This window comes from Mus pahari, chromosome X, assembly GCF_900095145.1.
Source record: "Mus pahari chromosome X, PAHARI_EIJ_v1.1, whole genome shotgun sequence".
NCBI classification, from domain to species: Eukaryota; Metazoa; Chordata; class Mammalia; order Rodentia; family Muridae; genus Mus; species Mus pahari.
Window position 1 is genome coordinate 141,200,543 of NC_034613.1, and position 8,313 is coordinate 141,208,855.

Genomic DNA, 8,313 nt, shown 5'->3' on the forward strand with positions numbered 1-8,313 from the left:
GGTCCACACTCTCACCAGTGCAGACTGGAGCCTACATGAACTGGAGCAAAGATGTCTCCCCAATCTGCTTACACAGTGAGAGCCCTCCTGGGCAGACACGTCTCCTCTGGCACGGAAGGTGCTTGTATGTCTAGAGACAAAAAGGGGATCTTTCCCAGAATCTGTGTTGCTTCTGCAGGCTGCCCTCTCCCAGCAACTCACCGGAGCAAAGATGGCAAAGATGGCTCTCTTACCAGCTCAGGCATTGAGAACCCTCCTGGGTAGACACCTCTCCTCTGGTGGGAAAGGTGCCGGATGTCTGGAGCCAGAAACGGAGTCTGTCCTAGCAGCTGTGTCGCTTCTGCAGGCTGCCCTCTCCCCGGCAATGCACCGGAGCAAAGATAGGACTGAAGTCTTGACATCACTCCTCAATTGGAGCTGGAGAAGTCATTTTCTTCATCTTCAAGAATGGAGGTTGGCCTTTACTGGATATTTCCGATGTGTTAGTCTCAGAACGAATCATTGGCAAGCGTGTCATCAATACCCATATTTTAAAGGTTTATCTACTTGTTATTTATGAATGTGCATGTGCCTGTGTCTGGTCTTGTTCATGTGGGTACCAGTGGAAGCCAGAATGTGGATATTGAATCTCCTGGAATTGGAGTTAAAGGCAGCTGTGAGCTGGCTGACATGAATAATGGGACCTGAAGTCAGGTCCATGGACAGAACAGCAAATGCTTTTAACGATTGTGCCATCTTTCCAGTCTTAACATTTCCATTTTAGAAATTAGAAAACTGGGGCTCAGAGGTGCTCAAGAACTCAGCCCAGGATTAATCTAGACCAGTGGTTCTCAACCTGCGGGTCGCAAACCCTCTGGCAAAATTCTATCTCCACAAATACATTATTATACACAACAGTAGCACAATTCCAGTTATGAAGTAGCAAGAAAAATAATGTTATGGATGGGGGAAGGGGTCACCACAGCATGCAGAACTGTATTAAAGGGTCACAGCATTAGGAATGTTGAGAACAGAACCACTGCTGTAGAGAAACCCCAGGTGATTGTAGATTGTCACATTGACAATGAAACCCTTACTGTTATAGATGTGAATGTGAGGGAGGGACTTGTGGGGAGGAAGGGTAAGGTATGACAGGGGTTAGAGGGAGGTACAGGTGCAGTGGTGAGAGTGAGTGGGATGTGTTACAGTTATGTATGAACTCATCAAAGAGTAATTTTAGTCAGTTTAAGACAAAACAACAAAGTCGCATCAGGGATGTGCATCAGGGTACACAGTCATGCCAGGGAGCCTTGACTCTCAAGCTCATTTCCCCAACAGCTAGATGGCCTTGCTTTCAGGGGCTGCTGGATTAATTTTTAGCAAACACTTGCTTAAATAAACTCTTCAGGATGCCTTTGAGGTTTGGAAGCATTTTAGTTCAGTCTGGAAGACAAGATAGAGAAATTTGAAGCCTGGCCAACAAGAATCAGATTCCAGGAGGCTTTGCCCACTTTCCACATCAGTAGTCTCTTTTAATGGTCTTGACCCATTGGGAATTAATCTCTTTTAAAAAGCTTATGCTCCATTATCCATCCTGCCTTGCCTCATACACACTCTTTTGTTTCCAGAGCAACTGCTCTAATACCTCATTGGTCCATATCTCATTGGCTCAACTCCATTTTCCTGGCCCTGGGGCTTTAGGTCAATTCCTGTTCAAGGGGAAACTCCATAGTTATCACTTCCATAGCTTCCTCTGTTCTAACAGGCCACTATTTCAAAACCCTCTCCTTGTCCTTCTCTCTTGCTGATCCTACCCAGCAGGACAATGCAGCTCTTGTTCTGTTCATCTTTCCACCTAAGTTGTTGAAGTCCTGAATGAGATTGACTTCAGAGATTTACAGCAAAAGGCAAACTACTGGAATTATTTTGCAACTTAGATCTCTCTCTCTCCTCTCTCTCTCTCTCTCTCTCTCTCTCTCTCTCCCTCTGACATGGGACCTCACTGTGCAGCCCATATTCATTACTTTTGAGATTGCAATCCTTCTGTCTCCATGTCTCAAGTCTTGGGGCTACAGCAAACTAGCAAACTATTAGAATTAATGGTAGAAGGCTGGAGAGATGGCTAAGTGGTTAAGAGTACTGGCTGCTCTTGCAGAGGATCCAGGTTCAGTTTCCAGTACCTGCATGACATCCTACCACTGCCTGTAATTCCAGTTCCAGAAGATCCAATGCCCTCTTCTGGTCTCTGCAGGCACCAGGCATGTGTGTGGTGTTCCTTTACATACATGCAGGCAAACACACATACACATAAAATAAAAATAAACAAATCCTAAGAAGACTTGTTTAGTGTGACTATATGTTTATGTGCAAAAATGATACAAGTGCGTGAATCTAAAATCTTCGTCTCATGCATCAACCCCACTATTTATACCATCACTTGGAAGGTGATCCTGTTTTGCACTACACAGAGAGAAATGAATCCTGACATTTGGACTCTGAGAACATCCTGACCGTATGTCTTCAAACTTCACTAAGTTAGTCCAGACCCTCTTTTATAGGAGGATGGTCTCTCTGGTCACACAGATGTCCCCTGCCTAGCATCCATCAAAATACTAGACTCCCAGAAGGAAAGCGGTGTTCATCATAAATCACATATATGTGTGTGCACATTCATGTGCTACACTGCATGCATGGAAGTCAGAAGCCAGTTTTTAGGAGCTGGTTCTCTCCTTCAACTATGTGGGTTCCAAAGACAGAACTCAGGTTGTTAGTCTTAGGGGCAGGCACCTTTCCCCACTTAGTCGTTTTTCTAAGCCAATTCTTTTCTATGTGCTTTTAAGCCTCTTCTCCCATATCTCCAGTAGAATAAAGATATTTTTTTGATATTTTTCTTATGTGTTCAATTTGGCTCTTTCCCTGTGGCCTTTTAAGATACTAAAGTTGCTGTTATCTCAGAGAGAGAGAGAGAGAGAGAGAAAGAGAGAGAGAAGAGAGAGAGAGAGAGAGAGAGAGAGAGAGAGAGAGAGAGAGAGAGAGAGAGAAAAGCCTACAGCAAAGTCTTGGCAGACCTCTAAATCACTGTTAGCTATCACATTTCCCAGAGAACAGACTCAATTTGCTGTATCTGCTTCTTACCTCTTAAAGACTCTTAAGCCCATTGTAATCTTACTTCTTCCTCCTCTAAAACGGCTTTCATCAAAGTGGCTGATGGCTACCTCAGCTGTTCACATCAATGGGGTCTTTTCAACCATACCCCTACTTTGGGCTTCTGGGCCCTTATGCAGGCCTGTCTGACCTTTAAACTCAGTCCTTTATATTTGATGACTTCACTTCCATTTCTATGGTCCTCACCTAGGGATGTCTATATTGCTATTGATAGCAACAAGGGCTGAGGATTTGGGTATATTCCCTAGACGGAAGTGTGGAGTCATCAGTAACATATGGGTTAGAACCAGGCTATGCTAAGCTAGAGTCTCAGTATAAGACAGTTACTGCTTGTTGTTATTTATTCTTTAAAATTGTTATTGGCTTCTTTCTGTTTAGCCTTTTGGTGAATGTATACATCTCAGAAGGCAGGGGGTACCTGTAACTCATCAGTTACTTCAACTTCTCAGCTATAAACCCTGTAGACTAATGACTAATGACAGGTTGGGGGTTGGGACATTTTACAACCCAAGGGAAAGAGAAAGGAAGAAGGTGGTCATAAATGACTAGGACTGGATTTCTTTCAGGTTTAGAGGAACTTGGACTCATAGTCCACTTTAGTTATAATTACAAGATAATAAAGAAATATGGCCTTGCTTCCCAAGATTCATACCTGTTTCTTATTTAAAATGTCCGATCAACAGTAGCTTTTTTGTGTGTGATGGACAATAACCCTCACAGCAATAACCTGGCTCCTGGAATCTGAAGCAGTGTGCTAGGGGACACCCAGCTGTTGAAGCAGAAATTTGATGCAGGAGATTTACAACTTAGGCAGGTCCTCAGCCAACTACAGAATGGGAAGACAACGATCCCTTTGCAGACAAACTTTAGTTTCTAGGATTATTTGACCTGAAGAAGGGCAATCGAGGAACTCCAGATTTCACAGAGGCCAGAGACGAAAGAAACACGATCGCCCTTAGCTCTAGCACTTGGGAGGCCGAGGAAGGAAGATCGATGTGAGTTTGAGGCCAGTCTGGGCTGCACTGTGAGTATCAGGCTAACTTGGGCTGCAGAGTAAGACCACGTCTTAAACAAAGCAAAACAAGGTAAACATGTAGTCAAAGCAAAACAAAAATAAAAAGGAAGACCATGAGAAGCACTGAAATAATTTTCATCTTGAGAACATTTCTGCCAAAATGTGTCAACTAAAACAAGAACAAAATGTGAAACTTCAGTTCATCTTTGTAAGTTTTGGCAGCATAATTTTTCCCCTGGGGCATTTTAATTATTTCTTTGGAGTCTTCTGCATTAACTGTGAATCTTGGATATGTTTTCAAATAATTGGCTTAAAGCATCATAGATTGTTAGTTTCCTTACGTGATTAAATTGGCTGTCTAGATGTAACTCATCTCATATACAAGAGCATATTTTACTGCAAAGGAGACAAACATTCCATAGGAAGGTCTTTGTGACATAAGATAACATGGAGAAGTTTTAAGTATTTATTTATTCTCTGAATTCTTTTTTAATAATTTAATTTATTTGGGCGTGTATATGTGTGTGGGGGGCATGGTATGTACAAATGAGTGCATTGCCCAAGAAACCAGAAGAAGTCACTTAATGTCGGTGCTGGAAACGGAATTTGGGTTCTTTGCAAGAGTAGTGTATATTCTTCTGCTAGGACATCTCTCCAACTCCATTAGCTTCTTGCTGCTACAGCATTCATTTTATACCAGTGCTTCTCAGCCTGTGACAGGTTGTGATTCTGTTGGCAAACCTCTGTCTTCAAAACTATTTACATTATGATTCATAACAGTAGCAAAATTATAGTTATGAAGTAGCAATGGAATGATTTTACGAGTAGGGGTCATCACAACATGAGGAACTATGTTAAAGGGTCACAGCTTTAGGAAGGTTGAGAACCATTGCTTTATACCATTACTTTGTTAGTAATGGGACTAAGTGTCTCAAAGCATTCCTTTTCTTACTCCCATTACTTTCTGTATCACATATAAGCAAACTTCAAAGAGAAAACCCTAATCAGCTCAGGGCTCTCCTGACTATCATTCTACCCATCTCAGTGTTTTGCCTTCTAAATTGTCCTCTACTAGACCTAAACCATTATTATGCCATGAATGAAACTTCTACTATATTTTTGCAACCCAAAGGTTGCAAATATAGAGGATAACTTTATTTTAAATATTGTTTCCTTGTTGAACTTTTTCATTTTCTTTTTATGTGTATGGGCACTTTGCTTGCATGTATGTCTGTGCACTGTGTGTATACAGCAGAAGCTGGAAGAGGGTGTTGAATGCACTGGGACTAGAAGAACACGTGGTTGTGAGCTACCTTGTGAGTGCTGGGAACTCTACCATGATCCTTTGGAAAAGCGACCAACCAGTGCTCTTAATCATTAAACAATCATTCCAACCCCACTCCCAGAGAAGACTTCAGTGATTTGTTACTCTAAATATTTTGCCTCATTTCTATTAATGACTGAATAAAAAAAAAATCTCTGGCCTGTTGGATTCCTATTGCTTTGATAAGACTCCATGACTAAAGCACCTTATAAAAGAAAGCATTTACTTTGGAGCTCATGGTTCCAGAAGTATTAGAGTCCATGACTATTATGGTAGGGAGCATGGCATATGCAGACAGACATGGCTAGAGCAGTAGTTAAGAGCATGAGGCAGGGAGAGTCAACTGGAATTGTATGGCCTTTTGAAACCTCAAAGCCCATCCCTAGTGAAACACTTCCTCCAACAGGGGTACACTTCCTGATATCCTTCCCAAAGAGTTCCACCAACTGGGGAGACCATTCTATGGAGACCATTCTCATTCAAACCACCACAAGCTGTATAGGAGACTAGAATTAAGGTGTGAGCCAGGGTTCACATCTGAATCTGCCTGGGATAAAGATCAACTTCCCAGCTCACTCACCTGGACTTGAGTTTCCTACCACATGAGCCTTTCCACAAGGTCTTAGCCAGAAAAAGGTCAGTTATCCCATAAACAGCAACTAGTGAGAGCCTCCTAGATGGAAGTCAAGGACTTTCTATAGCTTGATTGTGTAAATGACATGCCTGATGTATTAGCAGAGTCACTAATTACAGCACCTAGGTCAACAAGACGGAAATGACGCTCTATCTTTTGGAGAATGGAAGAATTTGTGAACATTTAAAAAAAATAACTATTTATTCTCTAGGCATGAATAATTTCTCTTTCGTTAATATGAAAAATATGTATCAAAGAATTGTGGGATATTTTTACTTGGGCACATGAATGACAGAGCATGCATGTAGAGACTAGAGGACATCTTGTGTGAGGTGGTTCTCTCCTCCCATCATGTGGGTCCCAGGGACTGAACCCAGGTTATCAAGTTTGATAAAAAGTGCCTTTATCTGCTCAGCCATCTCATCAGCCCAGAAAGAAGGATCTTGAGAAATATTGACTTTATTTTACTTATAGAAGAAGGTTTATTTCCCCAGATCTCCCACTATGTGGTCCTAAGTACACATCCCCCATATCTTGCTTGTGACTCATATGTGCAGTTAAACCAAACAATTTGACTTTTCTTTTTATTTAAAAGGAAAAAAGTATACAAAGATTCATGTAACTCAGGCTGGTCTTGAACTTGCTGCATAATGGAAGTTGGTCTGGAACTTACAAGCCTTCCGCTCCCACCTCTCACATGCTGGGATTATAAGTGTGCATCATCATGCCCCGCTTTTTATTTAAGATGTCAACTGATGTATACCAATATATTTATGTGTACCAACGGGACTACAGTGCAATGTTTCAATAATATATACATGTGTAATGATTGAATGTAACATGTATCTCTCTCCAGACATTTATCATGTTGCCCTGGCAAGAGCATCCAAACCCCTTTCTTACGTTTAAAAAAAATATATCTAGAACAATTGTTGCTATCCAAAGTTACTCTGCTGTGCAATAGAATGTCAGAATATTGTTCTCTTAACTATGACTAAGTGTCCATTGCTCAACCTTTCTCTATCCCCTCCTGCCCCTGACTCTCCTCAGCCTCTAGTAACTATGGTCCTATTCTCAATTTCAATGAGATTAACTCTTGAAAACATTACCTATTTTGTTTGTGTGTGTGCATTCACATGCCACAAAGTGCATGTGGAGGCTGGAGGACAACATGGAATCAGTGCTCTCCTTCCAGTATGAGGGTGTGGGGGAACTCGTGTTGGCAGGCTTGGTGATGGGTTGAGCTACTGGCTGCCCAGAAATTAATTTCTTATCATCAACATGTAAATGGTAGCATTTTGTACCTTCCTTTCTATGTCTGGCTTATTTTCCTTAATATAATGATGTTCTATCACTCCTATCTATATTATGGTAAATGGCAGTATATATTCTGTTTGTGTTTAAAAATCCTGATACATTTTACCATTATCATTATGCAGCATACATAAATTTAAACTTGTGTTTATTTGGGATCACTTATACCATAACATAATAAAACTCAAACCAATAAAGCAAGCAGTCATCATCCAATAAACACACTTGATTTATTTTGTACAAAAGGATACATTTATGACTAAACTTATAAAAAGTTCAGCATGAATAGGTACACCATTACACTTTTATGAAGAAATATATATCTGTTACTATACAAACACACACACACACACACATGCACACACACACACACATACACACGTAAGGATATATACTGCATTCAGTAAACTCGTGTACAAAAGGTAAATTCTGGGGCTCAGTGGGCAAAATCATTGGCTGCCAAGCCTGATGACCCAAGTTCCATCCCCAGGACTTACATGCTAGAAGAAGAGAACTGACTCCTGAAGTTGTTCTCTGATCATCGTGTGTGTGCTTTTTTATGCACACCTACATACATATGAATACACATACACAATAAATAAAATAAAAAAATGTACTGAAAATGTAATATTGGATCAAAAGATTTCATATAAGTACTTTCCAGTATTCAGGCTCTACTTTTGAAAAACAAGTGAAGTTTGCTTCTTTTTTTGTATTTATTGAACTTTTATTATTTGTGAGTTTCACATCATGCACCCCAGTGCTACTTATCTCCCTGTCCCTTCCTATCTGTCCTCTGCCCTTACAACTTTCCCCACAAAAGAAAAGAAATCTCACGCAAGCTGTAATATGCCACAGTGTGTCCCATAGTATTTCCCTCTG